Here is a 16609-nt window from a genome sequence, read left to right on the forward strand (position 1 = left end):
TCAGCTTTGGGGACAGCAAAGCAGCAGGAGAGCAGCAGCAGCAGGCACGTGATGCAGTGCCATAAACCTCCTGGGCACTAGGGGGCACTGGGGCACAGTGCCTTCAGACCATCTGGGAGTGTGGACGTGCAGCGCCCGGTTCTACAGGAGGCCAGTAGCTGTCTGCTTCCTCTTACCTGAGACTGAGCGGAAGTCCATCCCCGATGTGCAATGCAGCAGGTGCACTTACTGCCAGAGTCTGACTGTGGGAGCAAGCGCGTGCAGCAGAACCTGGCCAGATGCTTCCTGTCTGGTTTTTAGTAACTTGACTGAGTGGTGGGACTATTTGCATAACTCAGTTCTAGAACATTTTCATGCCCCAGTGAGATCCCTCGTGCTCATCATTAGTCCCTATTTTTGCTCCCAAGCATTTTTGCATGTTGTGGGGGAAGGACTTAACTATTCAATTTTTTAGTTTCTTGTTATAGGTCTATTCAAATTTTGTTTCTTCTTGAGTCAGTGTTGTTATTTTGTGACTTTCTACGAATTTGTCCGTTTTATCTACACTGTCATTTATAATACTCTTTCCTAGTTATTTCCTTTTTTAACCCATGGATTATTTATAAATGTGCTGTTGAATTTCCAAATATTTGTGGGTTGCTGCAATTGGAGTGAGTTTTAAGGAAGTGTACATGGTCACTACTCAAGTATCCAATAGACATAACACAGGAAACTACTGGTGGGTTTCAGCAATATGGAGGGAACTGATGACCTCCAAAAAATATGTAGTTTTTACAGTTGTACTTATAGAAAATAATAAAATATTAAGATACTCTTAGAATCATACTGCCGTAGAAGAAAAGTGATCCCAGAAAGATGGCTTATATAAAGGTATAATAAATGAATAAATGTCATAAATAGTTACATAGTGTTTGTTTAGTGACATTAAAAATGAAGTACTGTATTTGAAAGATTGAACCACTGTAGTACGTAGGTAGGAGACTTCAAAGCTGAAGTCTTTCATGGGGCGCCTGGGTGGCTCAGTTGGTTAAGCGACTGACTTTGGCTTAGGTCCTGATCTCAGGGTTTGAGGGTTCAAGCCCCCATGTCAGGCTCTGTGCTGACAGTGTGGAGCCTGGACCATGCTTCAGATTCTGTCTCCCTTTCTCTCTGCCCCTCCCCCACTAGCACTCTGTCTCTCAAAAATAAACATTAAAAAAAAATTTTTTTAATGTTTGTCTTACAGTTTTATATGGTAAAATGTCAAGGATGACCACTAGTAGAGTATAAAAATTCCAAATCAGCAAAGGAAAAAAATTGGAAGCAGGAAGAAATAAGTGAATGTAAAAGAGGAAAGAAAAAAATACGAGTCCAAATATATGAAAATCATAACTGTTAATTCATTAAATGTAATAGATCAAAGACCAATATTGTCAGATTGAATAATAACAATAGTGATAATAATACTAAATCCAGCTATATGGATTTAGTATTGCCTAAAACATAAGGGCATAGTAAAGTATATGTAAACATCTGGCAAATACTAACTAAAAAATCTGGTATACCTATACTAATATCAGATGAACTAGACTTTTAAGACTTAAAAGTTAGTTAAGGGTATTTAGTATAATAAAAATGTACAATCCATGAGAGAGATAAAAATTCTATACCTGTATGCATCTAATAATAGATTATATTTCAAACTTTATATCAAACAAATGCATTTTATAAATCTGACTTTTCAATAATAAGATTTGATATTCATACAGTTTGTCTTGTTCATCAATTGTTGTGGCTACATATTTTATGATATTAAAACCTCAATTTTAATGATCCTACTGTTCATGGACTTTACAAAGCAAAAGCTGATAAAACTTTAGCAAGAAAGTGACAAATCATCTATCACATTGTGATCTTTGAACACCTGCTCTGATATTGATTGCTGATAATATTTGGCCAAAGATAGAGAACATTTAAATGGCACAATTAATGCATTTGAGCATTAATGTACAAAAAATGTACAAAAAAATGCTGCAATCAATAATTAGAAAATATATAATCTTTAGCAGGCCGTTTGGGACATTTATAAAAAATAAGCCAAAAAGTAAGTCTCAACAAACTTCAGAGAAGTCATACAGACCGTGTTCTCTGACCATACCATATTGAGAATAAAATTATTATAAAATTTTTGATTTAGTTTGGAGACTTTAGGCATACAAGTTATCTTCCCTAGGTCTCAATTTATCCAACCAGAAAAATGAGAAGAGTGCTTACTTATCCATAGGAATAAATTATGTGACTTAGTGTAGCAATACTTGTGTAAATGATTTGCTGATGTAAATGGCTCAAACAGTGTTTTGCATTAGTTGTAATATGTTTGTAATATGTTTGCAAAGTACCTGGCCCCTCCAATAAAAAATGAGCTTTGGAGGGGTGCCTGGGTGGCTCAGTCAGTTAAGCATCTGACTTTGGCTGAGGTCATGATCTTGTGGTTCATAAGTTCGAGCCCCATGTCAGGCTCTGTGCTGACAGCTCAGAGCCTGGTGCCTGCTTCTTGGATTCTGTGTGTGTGTCTCTCTCTCTGCCCTTCCCCGCTCATACTCTGTCTCTCTCGCTTTCTCAAAAATAAATAAAACAAAAACAATTTTTTAAATCAGCTTTGGAAATGGCAGGGTATGAATATTGTTAAGAGAAAAAAGCTAAAGATAAAATTGGGACTCAAGCATTTCTCTACCTTAGAGTTACCTAGGACAAAAATGGAAGCCATAGGAAGATCAGAACCAAGAGAGAGGACAGAGCACCAACACCTGTTGGTCAAAGACATAAACCACAAGCATGGGCAGAGTTTAAAGGATTAAAAAAAACCATAATGAGATGCCATTCATACCCACTAGGATGGGTTTAAAAACTGATAACTGGGGAGCCTGGGTGGGTCAGTCAGTTAAGCATCCAACCTCAGCTCCAGTCATGATATCACAGTTCGTGGGTTCAAACCCTACATCAGGCTCTCTGCTATCTGCACAGAGCCCGCTTTGGATCCTCTGTCCCTCTCTCTCTGCCCCTCCCTGGCTTGTGCTCTCTCAAAAATAAAACATTAAAAAATTTTTAAAAATTGATTACAATACTCTAATATAGTACAAAATAATAAAATATAAAGAAAAATAAATTAACCTGACCTTATCTTTGAAAACATTCGTGGTTAGTGTGAAAAAGACAAGAGAGAGGAGAGTTATTGTGTAGGACAACTTTCACGATCAGTAACAGAACCACTGGCTCAATGCAATATTTTTCTTTTCGAGCAATGTTAACAACCCATCCAACCTATCCTCTGTCCTGTTCTCTCTCTGCCTGAACCCCTCTCTCTCTGCCCCCTGCTCATTCTTTGTCTCTTTCTCTCTCTCTCTCTCTCTCTCTCTCTCTCTCTCTCTCTCTCTCTCAAAAATAAACATAGGGGCCCCTGGGTGGCTCAGTCGGTTGAGCGTCCAACTTCAGCTCAGGTCATGATCTCGCGGTCCATGAGTTCGAGCCCTGCGTCCGGCTCTGTGCTGACCGCTCAGAGCCTGGAGCCTGTTTTGGATTCTGTGTCTCCCTCTCTCTCTGACCCTCCCCCATTCATGATCTGTCTCTCTCTGTCTCAAAAATAAATAAACGTTAAAAAAAATTTAAAAAAAAACATAAAAAAATTAAAAGCTGTGACAGTAGGTGTTGGTGAAGATGTGGAGAAATTGGAACCCTCACACATTTCTGGTAGGACTGTGAAATGGAACAGCTGCTTTGGTAAACAGTCTGGCAGTTCCTACAAAAAGGGTAAAACCAACAATCAAATATGTGTGTGTGAAATAAAAATACACTTAGAAATAATACAGGATTACAAGAAGATATCAATGGAAATAAACATTTAAAAATGATATTGGGGCACCTGGGTGGCTTAGGCAGTTGAGTGCCCTACTTTTCATCTCAGCTCACGTCTTGATCTCAGGGTCATGAGTTCAGACCCTGCATTGGGTTCCATGCATTAAAAAATAATAAAAATAAGTGATACTGAAGAATTTAAATAATTGAAAAGTTGAATTAATGAATCAAGTGTCCAAACTAAGAACTCAAGAAAATAAAATAATTCAAAATTAAACAGAAATAAGGAATAATAGAGAAGATCAATAAATCCAAAAGTTTGTGTCTTGCTTGAAGTGGATCCCCCACCCTGTTTTTTTTAACAGAAATTATCATAGCAAATAACCAAGTCTCATTTCACATCTCAAAAGGAGTTGAAATTTCATTTAGTATGATGTTTTAGTAGGATTTTGCAGATACTCCTAGTCAAACTAGACATTTTTTTATATTAAGTTTCTTTCAATTTAAATTTTATTATAAAAGTTTTCAAACAGCAAAATAAAAATGTGATGTCCTCCTCATGTCTATATGTCATAATTCACTGGCCTATGACATAGTTTAGCAATTAACATTTTGCCACCATTTTATCCACCTATCCCTTCTTTTTGCTGGTATATTTTAAAGTAAATTTGCTGATATTATGCCAATTCATCCCCAAGAACTTTAGTAGGACCTTTTCTTATACAAGTGCTGCCCCATACTTTGATTCAGTTCTTCTCCAAGGATCCTTGGTTCTTTTTAGTAGAGAATAATATTTAAAGAACATAATCTAGGTGCTAGGGGTCCTTGTTTATTGGATTGTCATTGTCTCCATGTCTTTTCAGAGTAGAGAGGTAGGTTGTGTCTTTTTTTTTTAATCATGAGTTCATATTGTGATTTTTAAAGTCATTTTTAACATTAAGATTTGATTCACTTTTATAATCAAATGTTTTTCTTAACAAAAAATATTCCTAACACTATCAAAATATTTACCTTTAAAATGTTATAAGGGGTGCCTGGGTGGCTCAGTCAGTTAAGTGTCCAACCTCTGCTCAGGTCATGGTCTCGCCGTTCACGATTTCAAGCCCACTTTGGTCTCTGTGCTGACGGCCCAGAACCTGGAGCCTGCTTTGGATTCTGTGTCTCCCTCTCTCCTGCTCCTCCCCTGCTCACACTCCGTCTCTCTTTCTCCCACTCTCACAAAAATGAAAAGCATTATAAAAAGTTTTTAAATAAATATTTAAGTATTATAGTTGGGTAGGAGCTTAGGAAGACATCAGAGTAGGAAGACCCGGAGCTCACCCCAACCCTCATTACAACTAGAGGTAATCCATATCTGAGTAAATAAACCAGAGGGCAATCTGAAGACTGGCAGAACAAACTCCACAACTCAATATGTAGAAATGAAGCTGCATCTGAAAGTTTAGGAGGTTCAGAAAGGTAGAGGGAGGCTGTCCGCAGGAGTGAGGGAGCTGTGTGCATGGAGAAGGCAGAGAAAGGGCCCTCACAGCAGGGAGCTCACTCAGGGAAAACTAATTCCCATAACATTTGGTTTTGAAAAACAGGCTGAATTCCATGAGTTGGTATAACCAGTGGGACTTGGAGCCTGGAGATTTAAAAGTCAGCTGACTCCATACTGGTCAAGTGATAGCTGGGTCACTACCCTTAAAGACTGCAGCCTGTGAGGAGAGGCGACCTCAAAACAGCAGTTCACACGACCAGGGGAAAATAGATCTGTTCACACTGGTTTTGAACGGTGTTGGGGAACTTACCAGAAAACAAGGGAGCTGGAAGGTGCCATTTTCCTCCCTTGCCCAGGAGCGTAAACACAGAGCCACCTGTGGGAGGCAGGGCACAGACCCTTGCTACCTAACCTCCTAGCACTATGCCAGGCCCATAAGTTCTCTGGAGGATGCACCCACTCCAAGTCCAGCTGAGGGCTAGCCTCAGCTCTAAGAGACGCCCTTTCAAATTTTGTGAAAGTCTTACTCATACCCTGTCCTCTACGAGGTGCACAGCTGCCCCACACCGCATCCACCCAATGTGCCATGCTTAGCCATAGCCATCCGCTGTGCCCGGCCAGCGCCACACACCCTGCCTAGCCACTAGGTGCACAGTCAGTGCTGCATGCTGTGCCTGGCCACTTCACCTCACCTGGCCACACACCCCAACCTACTGTTGTGCACTGAGCCCAGCCAACCCCAGCCATCACTATGTTCCACAGCCAGCCTTGTTCCCCCAGCTGCCAGGTGTGCAGCCCCCAACCCCTGCAACACGTGGGGGATCTAGCATAGGGCTAGTGGCCTAGCACAAATTTTGCTAACACCACCACCCCAGTCCCAACTTTCCCCACAAGCACACCCCTTCAGAGCTTGCTGGCCTGTATCCCATTAACACCACAGAGAGCAAGGACTGCCCACAACATGCAGAGAGTCAGTGCAGACAACTATACTGAAAGGAAAAGGGACTCAGACACAACAGCAGGGTGTAAGTAACACATAGGACACTCTCTTGAAGTGCCAGGTTCTGGTGAACAGGGGACCCTGAGCTCTCTAGGACCTCTTCTTCATAATGTAACTTTACTTTTTTTTTTTTTTTTGAGAGTGTGAGTGGGGGAGAGGCGGAGAGAGAGGGAGACACAGATTCTGAAGCAGGCTCCAGGTTCTGAACTGTCAGCACAGAGCCTGATGTGGGGCTCGAACTCAAGAACTGTGAAATCATGACCTGAGCTGAAGTCGGATGCTTAACCAACTGAGCCACCAGGCGCCCAATAATGTCACTACTTTCAAGAGTAGAAGACATAGCTTACTTTCTTAACACAGAGAAACAGACACAGAGAGGCAGACAAAATGAGAAGACAGGGAAATTTATCACAAATGAACAAGATAAGACCATGGCCAGAGATCTAAGTCAAATATATAAGTAACATGCTTAGTAGAGAATTTAAAGCAATGGTGATAAGGATACTCACTGGACTTAAGAGTGGAAAACATGAGTGAGACCCTTAACAGAGATAAGGAATAGAAGAGATAAAGGGCTCAATAAATGAAATGAAAAACACACTTGATGGAATGAACAGCAGGCTTGAAGAAGCAGAGTAATGAAATTGTTACTTGCAGGACAGAGTAAAGAAAAGTAATCAAGCTGAACAAAAGAGAAAAAAGCATTACAGAAAATGAGAATAGACTTAGGGAACTCCATGATTCCATCAAATTGTAGTAACATTTGTATTACAGGAGTCCCAGAATAAGAAGGCAGAAAATTTTTTAAAAATAAAAAATTAAAAAAAAATCTAATCCCTAATCTGGGGAAAGAAACAGATACCCAGATCCAGGAAGCACAAAGAACTCCCACCAAAATCAACAAAAGCAAGCCAACAGCAAGACATATTATAATTAAATTGGAAAAATATAGTGATGAAGAAAAAATTTTTAAAGCAGGAGGACAAAAGACAGTAACTTATAAGGGAAAACCTATAATGCTAGCAGGACATATTTTTCAACAGAAATGTGGCAAGCCAGAAGGGAGTGACATGATATATTCTTTTTTTTTTTTTTTTAATTTTTTTTTCAACGTTTATTTATTTTGGGGACAGAGAGAGACAGAGCATGAACGGGGGAGGGGCAGAGAGAGAGGGAGACACAGAATCGGAAACAGGCTCCAGGCTCTGAGCCTTCAGCCCAGAGCCTGACGCGGGGCTCGAACTCCCGGACTGCGAGATCGTGACCTGGCTGAAGTCGGACGCTTAACCGACTGCGCCACCCAGGCGCCCCAGATATATTCTAAGTGCTGAATGGGACACTTCTGCAGCCAAGAATGCTCTATCCAGCAAGGCTATTATTCAGAATAGAAGGAGAAATAGAGTGTTCCAGACAACCAAAAGCTGAAGGAGTTCATGACCACTAAACCAGGCCCACAAGAAATAGTAAAAGAGACTGAGTGGAAAGGAGAGACCAAAAGTGACAGTATAGGAGTATAGAAACACAAAAGTAGTAAAAATGAGTATTTCTGTAGAAAATCAGTTAAGGAACTCACAAAATAAAAGGATATAAAATATAATAACACATACCTAAAATGTGGGGAGGAGAGAAGCAAAGAATGGATTCAATCTTAAATGACCAACAACTTAGTATAGACTGCTATATGCAAGAGAGGTTATATACAAACCTAATGGTAAACCTATGTCAAAAACCACTAATATGCAAAGAATAAAGAAAGAAATTCAATTAGTAGTCCATTGTGTATATAAACCACAATGTCTTTATCCATTCATCAGTTGATGGACATTTAGACTCTCTCCATAATTTGGCTATTGTTGAAAGTGCTGCTATAAACATTGGGGTAGGCAATGAGAAAGAATGATATGGCCTTTTGTAGCAACATGGATGGAACTGGAGATTGTTATGCTAAGTGAAATAAGTCATACAGAGAAAGATACCATATGTTTTCACTCTTATGTGGATCCTGAGAAACTTAACAGAAGACCATGGGGGAGGGGAAGAAAAAAAAAAAAAAAAAGAGGAAGAGAGCCAAACCATAAGAGACTCTTAAAAACTGACAATATGGGGCGCCTGGGTGGCGCAGTCGGTTAAGCGTCCGACTTCAGCCAGGTCACGATCTCGCGCTCCGTGAGTTCGAGCCCCGCGTCGGGCTCTGGGCTGATGGCTCAGAGCCTGGAGCCTGTTTCCGGTTCTGTGTATCCCTCTCTCTCTGCCCCTCTCCCGTTCATGCTCTCTCTCTGTCCCAAAAATAAATGTTGAAAAAAAAAACTGCACCAAAATATTATAAAAACTGACAATAAACTGAGGGTTGACGGGGTGGGAGGGAGGGGAGGGTGGGTGATGGGCATTGAGGAGGGCACCTGTTGGGATGAGCACTGGGTGTTGTATGGAAACCAATTTGACAATAAATTTCATACTAAAAAAAAAAAAAAAAAAACCTGTCCAGGAAATATATCCTTTCTACTCAATGACTTTTTAAAAGATTTTATTAAGTAATCTCTACACCCAACTTGGGGCTCGAACTTACAACCCTGAGATCAAGAATCTTAGGCTGCACCAACTGAGCCAGCCAGATGCCCCTACCCAATGGTTTTCTTAATGGCATCTGGAAACTGGTCTGCTGCCCCTTGGTTGGCAGAAGTGGCTTCTTCTATTTTATTGACATTTTAAAGCCAAACTTCTAAAATTGTCAAACCATCCTTTGTTGGCATTAAATTCTACAGCTTTATATCCTATCTTTCTACCTTTATATCTTTTTACCTGCTTTTTGCTTTAAGTTGTCATACAATAACTTTGCTTTTTCTGGGATAATATTAGAATGTATAGGTATGCTTTCTTGTAGCAATTCTGCACCAACATAAATACTGCACCCTCAGTATGAGACAAGAGATATTTTACCAAAAAGTTCAAGGATTTTGTGTTTGCTGGTGCAGCTGCAGTGGTGGCTTCACGAACTTCCTTTTATTACAGAGGTCCTCATACTGGATTAATTTACCTTAAAATAGTGGGCAACTGCAGGTGTAAACCTCAATCTGTGGTGCATATAAGCATTTCACCTTAATCTTATAATGTGACTTTGCTTCTTCCAGCATCACTAGTAGCACTTGATATGGGTCCCATGGTGTTATTTGAGGTTTATGGTAGTGCACTAAACCCAATGAAAAATATGCAAGAAACACAAGAGATCACTTTTAAGTGCAATACACAATTTATTGCAGAGTTAAATTGCTGACGTGGATTAGTGTCACATGGCATTTTAAGCAGATATTCACCACACTTGAGCTCACTGCGATAGCAACAGGAAGTGGCTATAAAATTATTACAGCAGTACAGTATACTAAAGTTAAGTTTATGCAGTTACAACTTAATACCGCATCTTTATATTTCTCTCAATTGCAAATGGCACCATATGCTGTCTGGTAGTGTTTGTGTACATAAGTTTTGATGGATTTTTAACTTCTTAGATTTTATATATTTTACAGTAGTGATAAAATGAGCTGCCGTCCACAAATATCTTACTCATTTGCGATATACCTAACAATTTTTTCAATGCTTCTTGGCTACATGGTTCATCTGCAAGTTTTTTTTTTTAATTGTAACGAATCTCCAAAAGTTTTCCAATGCATTTGTTGAAACAAGGCTGTGTATCAACGGACCTTGCAGTTCAAACCTGTGTTGTTCAAGAGTCAATGGTACCAGTCTTCAGCCTTATACTTCTGTTGCTCCTATGGCATCCAGTTACAGGATAGGCACCTGACAATTCCTTTCTACAGTGGGCTCACTCATATTCCTGACAAAGAAATCAGCCCGGATGTTGATTATGTGGGTAGCTCACCAAGATGGGTATCACCACTCTAGGTAGGGAATTGGAAGGGTCAAAAACAGTACATTGAGAACAAATGAGCTCGGACTAGTACTCTTAGTTCATCCGATATTACTTATAGTGATCCAGAAACTTGGTCTGTGGTACACACCATCAATAAGACTGGGCATTGGTATCCTTTCTGTCAAACTACACAGGCAGCCCATTATACTGCTGACCATAATGGCCCTATAAATATTACCATCAGAGCCATGGTGGCGATGCCAGATTTGGAATGGGTTTCATAGGTTACCTCAGATTACAAATGTCAGATTACAGACATTCGAACACCCAGGCATCCTTATATTGGGAACAGGACACATTGCTGATCACTCGACACACTGCACAAGAGAAGTGTGAGATTATGAGTTGGTCACAAGTGTTGGATTGTTAGAGGATGTCATTGAAATGATTACACCCATGAGCTAGACCTGGAAATTGGAGGCTCCTCACAGCACCTCGTGTCCTTGGAATGTGCAGCCCGCTTACCTTCCCTGCTCCCAGAATCCACCCCAAGGACATAGCCTTGAGATGGTCTCAGTGACTGAACTCAGTGAAGACTTATATATAAACTATTAAGATTTAATGGGCAGATGTGGAAATCTACTCATCTTCTGGTCACCCAAGACAAGCTTCATACGCAAGTCCCCTTGCTTATGAAACCTGCCACCTGTCAAGCTGGAGTTTCCTTTCTTCAGTCTCTCCCTACCCTCTGCACATAGGGACCCATTTCAGATTTCACCCAGGAAGCTCCCATGGAGAGTATGAACAATGATTTGCAAACATTTTCTCCTATTCCATAAGTTGTGTTTTCATTTTGCTGATGGTTTCCTTTGCTATGCAGAAGCTTTTTAGTTTTATGTAGCTCCACTTGTTTGTGTTTGCTTTTATTGCCTTTGCTTTTGGTGTCAGATCCAAAGGGGAAAAAAATCACCACTAAGACCAATATTAAGGAATTTACTGCCTGTTTTCTTCTAGTTTTATGGTTTCAGGTATTACATTCCACGTTTTTTTTTTCATTTCCTCATTTGGAGAGAGAGGGGGTGGGGGAAGAGAATCTCAAGCAGGCTCTACGCTGTGAGCGCAGAGTCCGATATGGGGCTCAATCTGATAAACTCTGAGATCATGACCTGACCTGAAATTAAGAGTTGGATGCTCAACCTATTGAGCCACCTAGGCCCCCCTCCAAGTCTTTAATACATTGAGTTAACTTTTGTGTATGGTGTAAGAGGGTGGTCCAGTTTTATTCTTTTGTATGTGGATGTCCAAAATGATAAATACTGTATGATCTCACTTATATATGGAATCTTAAAAGAAAAAACCAATCTGATAGTGATTGCCAATCTGTTCAAAGGCAAGGATTTTGGGGTGGGTGAAATGAAGGGGGTTAAAACATACAAGCTTCTAGTTATAAAATAAGTCCTGAGGGATGTAATATTCAGTATAGTGACTATATTGCATCATGTTACTCCATTGTATTACTGCATTGTATTATACTGCTAAGAAGGTAGACTTTAAAGTTATCATCACAAGGAAAATATATTTGTAACTATGTATGGTGATGAATATTAACCAGAATTGTGATTTCATGAGATACACAAATATCAAATCATGTTTCACACCTGAAATATATGACAATATATCAAAAACTTTTTAAATGAATAAATCCTTATTCATACAACATGATAAGTATATCCTTTTAATACAGGTGAAATAATATTTTATTGTTTAAGAATACATTCATATACTTTAAAACCACAAATGGCAGGAAAAAAATCAATGCAAAACTGATAATGGTTACTTTTACAGGGAGTGAGGGTGGGAGCAGAGGTACAGGTAATGGGAAGAGTATATGTGTGGATGTAACTTATTAATAAAACCCAGATTGAAGGATTGCATAATAGGGCCATTTTTTAAAGAAATTATCTAAAGGTTATAGAAGATGATAGTATATCACAGAATAAAGGTTACAATGCCTACCACAGAATAAAGTGATAGTGGGACCTTGGATAGCTCCCTAAGGTGGCTTCCTGGAGGGCATCCAGCTGCCCCAGTTACAGCTGCCAAAAGCAAGCCAAATCAGCTGTCATGGGAGGGAACCCATTGCTCTTATCTGGCCAGATAGGGGTACAACCCATGAACTAAAGAAAATTGAAAGAAATCCATGAACTAAATAGACAATCTTTATTCATGGATAGGAAGACTCCATAGTGTCAAGAATTCTTCCCAACTTGATCTACAGATTCAGTACAATATGTTGGTAGTAGGGAAGACTATGCATGCATGAGGGCATATGAGAACTCTATACCTTCCACTCAATTTTGCTGTAAACCTAAAATTTCTCAAAAAAAAATCCTAAAACAAACCAAGGCAACAGTACCATGAAATCCCAGAGTGGATTGATGGATGACTCCCTCCTTTCCCGGCAGGTGGCTTTACAAACAGCCCCCACAGGGCTCTGATTCTAGAATTTGCTGTCGAAGACATCATTAGAGGCCATGATATTTTGCCCAACATTTGAGATTCCTTGTCTACCATGCCTACCACAGGGATAGTGGGACCTTGGAGAACTCCCTAAGGTGGCTTCCTGGAGGAGATCCAACTGTCCCCAGTTACAGCTGCCCAAGGCAGGCCAAGTCAGCAGCTGTCATGGGAGGGAACCCATTGCCCTTATCTGGCCAGATGAGGGCACTACTTAAGCTCTACAACTTCCGACAAGTGACAGCTGTTCAGAGCCTCCAGCACGGGTAAGAAATGAGTTGATACATTCTCCATTCAATGGCACAGTTAAGACATGACCATAATTACAGGTCTCTGTCTTTGGTGAGGAGTTTGGAGAAGGTTAAAGGTACAAGTAAAAATACAAGGAAGAAACCAACATACACTATGCCAACCTGGCCTATTTTCACAAGAACTTAGCAAATGCTACTAACATCAGGGCATTCTGTCAGTAGTTCAGTTCCATAAAGAATCTTAAAAGAGTCTTTAAGTTCTGTCAAAATTAACTTCATGTTTGGTATACATTATAAAATATGCATGTGACTTTTCATACACACACACACACACACACACACACACCCTTCACATCTTCATTTTCTGTTTCTCCATACCCTTCCAATCATACCCATGAATGTTCATGGTGTTGTTATAAGCAACAGGAGCAGCAGCATCTTGTTATCACAAGAACCAAGGGGACCACACCAATGGCCCCAAAGTTCTGCTGTGGAGCAACAAGAGGTGAACAGCCAGGAAGAGGAGGAGACAGGGCCCCTCCAGGCTGCATTTCAGGGGATCTGCTCCAGCAGGGACTCCACTGCAGGTGGTGGCCTCCTTTCCTGGGTGCTGGGCCTTGGCTGCTGCATAAGGAGGGGAAAGTTTCTGCTGCTGAGGTATTGGGCTCCCTCTAGCACAAGGATATCCACTTCCTAGGGGAAGAAATAGTTAAGAACAAGATCTCTTGCCACACCAATCTATCCACCAAAGGTGGGAGAAAACCTGAAATTATTAAATACATTTAAACCAGACAATCATCACAGACAATCCACTAACAAGATGGCAAAGACAGAAGGAATCCCACCCTTTTATTCAGCCAGAGAATGACAACCCAGTGCATCACATTTTCTCAAGATAAAGCACAGCTGGTTCTCAAGCAAGAAGACTTGACAGCACCATTTGTCACAGGGTTTTTAAATTTCTTAATGGTTATTATTTGGAGACAGTGCGAGCAGGGGAGTGTTGGGGAGGGTTAGGGAGGGCAAGAGAGAGACAGAGAAAGAGAATCTCAACCAATTGGGCCACCCAGGTGCCCTATACATAGTTCACCTTAAATTCACCTGGTGACTTGAGTTACCACTTATGTTTAATTACCTTTACCGAAGGGGAAATAATTCAATACATAGTTCACCTTAAATTCACCTGGTGACTTGAGTTACCACTTATGTTTAATTACCTTTACCGAAGGGGAAATAATTTTTTTTTCTGTTATCACACCAAGATAACTTCAGAAAAAAGCAGATAATTCCTTAAAAATGCACAAGTTACCAAGATTGAATCATGAATCTTGAATCCAAAAAATAGGAAATCATCTTAGATCAGTAGCAAGAATGAAAGTTGAATTAGGAATCAAACATCTCCCAGGACAAAAAAATCTAAGACTACATGGTTTCATTGAATTCCACCAAACATCAAAAAACAAAAAAATGACTATTTATCAAAATCTTACAAATTTGGAATAGAGGAAACATTCATAATCATTCTATGAGGCCAGTATTAACGCTGATACCAAAGCAGAATAAAAACAATAACAAAGAAGTCTAGTTTGTCTGATGTTAAGTATTACTTTTGACATTCGTTTGCATGATAATTGTTTCTCAACTTCCTCAATCTGCAGGTGTCTTTATGTCTAACATGAGTCTCTTGTAGGCAATATATAGATGGGTCTTTTTTTCTTACCCATTGACACCCTTTTTTTATTGGAGCCCTTAGTCCATTTACATTAAAAATAATAGATATTTTTTATTTATTGCCATTTTATTACTTGTTTTGTTGTCTCTACAGATTTTCTCTGACCCTTTGTCTTTGTCACTTTTGGTCTCTTTTTCCCCCCACTCATGTAGTCATCTTTAATATTTCTTGTAGGGCTAGTTTAGTGGTCACAAACTCCTTTAGTTTTTATTTGGGACACACTATCTCTCTATTCTGAATGAGTAGGCCTTTCTAGGTAGAGTATTCTTGGCTACTGTATTTTCCTATTCAGCACTTTGAGTATATCATGCCATTCCCTGCCAAGTTTCTTTTGAGAAATCTGCAGTTAGCCTTATGGGGTTTTCTCTTGTTAAGAACTTCTGTCTTGCTGCTTTTAAGATTTTTTAATCACTTTGTTTTACAAATATGCCTTAATATGTGTTGCTTTTGTTGATTTTGATGGGAGTTCTCTGTGCCTTCTGGATCTAGATATCTGTTTCCTTCCCCAAATTAGAAAAGTTTTTAGCTATTATTTCTTCAAGTACATTTTCTGGCCCCTTTTCTCACTCTTCTTCTGGGACTCCTAGAATATGAATGTTATTATGTTTGTTTGATGGAGTCACTGAATTTCCTAAGTCTGTTCTCATGTTGCATAATTCTCTCTTGTTCAGCTTCATCATTTTTCATTATTTTTTCTTCTATATCACCTATTCATTCTTCTTCCAGACTGCTGTTCATTGCATCTCCAGTCTCATTCACTGCATTCATTTCTGATTTTTTTTTTAACTCTTATCTCTGTAAGGGTCTCACTGATGTCTTCCATTCTTTTCTCAAGCCCAGTGAGTATCCTTATGATTGTTGCTTTAAATTATCCATGAACCACGTTACTTATATCTGTTTCACATAGATCTCTGGCCGTGTCCTTATCTTGTTCTTTCATTTGGGATGGATTCCTCCATCTTGGCACTTTGTCTAAGTCTTTGCCTTCTTCTATATGGTCTCCTCTCCCCCCTTTAATTGTAGAATTTGTTCTGTCAGTCTTCAGGTCAATTTCTTGGGTATTTAGGATGATTTGATCTAGTTGTGTTTGTGGAATGAGACAAGCCTAGGGTCCTCCTACTCTGCTGCCATCTTCTTCTCCTGGAAAAATAATTTTTAATATTTTAAGAGGTATGCTTGTGTGTTAGAGCCAGGCACCTGCTGGAGTTAAGGCTCTACCCTCCCAGGATGATGGTGGCATAGGGGGTTCCACCTTCCTTGATTACAATTAAGAAGACTTTCTGTGTGAATAATTTCTGAAGTTTCTCAATGGCATACTTGAAGTTAGAAGGACAATCTGTGTGAAATGCAGTTTTATAGAGATGGCTCCCCAGGTACTAGAGAAAGGCATTGTAGATCTATGAAAAGCTGGCAAGAAGGTTATTTTGCTTTTTAAAATATTATATACCAAAGGACAGAGAAAGAATTTGCAGATACAGGTGTTCTTTAAAAAATGCTCTGAAAGAAAAAGGAGGGGTAGTATCTTTCCTGTTTGGCACCAGAAAATGAATTTATTTTTCAATTTGCACTAACCATTATACCTGAAGATAATTCAATGACCCCTCTTCCTGGCTGCTCTTCAACCTCACCCCCACCCCCCAATTCAGCCACTCCTTCCTCCCCTCTGTAAGTCTGTTCTTGGATTCCCAGCTGCCTTCCCCTCCTCATATTCTCATCTCTATTTCCTTACTTCAGGGAGACCTCCCCCCACTCTTTGCCTGGATCCCCTCCTCACTGCATCCTGAAAGCTTAGCAGGCTCTGAGCTGGGCACCCCAACCTGCTTCCTGCCTCCGGATACTGTCCTTCATCTTTTTGCCCAGTGTCTGAGACATGCAGATAATGTCATTCATCTGGCTTTTTATGTGTTTGATGCTGGAGGGAATCTGGATCTTG

The sequence above is a fragment of the Prionailurus viverrinus genome, chromosome A1 (assembly GCF_022837055.1).
Source record: "Prionailurus viverrinus isolate Anna chromosome A1, UM_Priviv_1.0, whole genome shotgun sequence".
Lineage (NCBI taxonomy): Eukaryota > Metazoa > Chordata > Mammalia > Carnivora > Felidae > Prionailurus > Prionailurus viverrinus.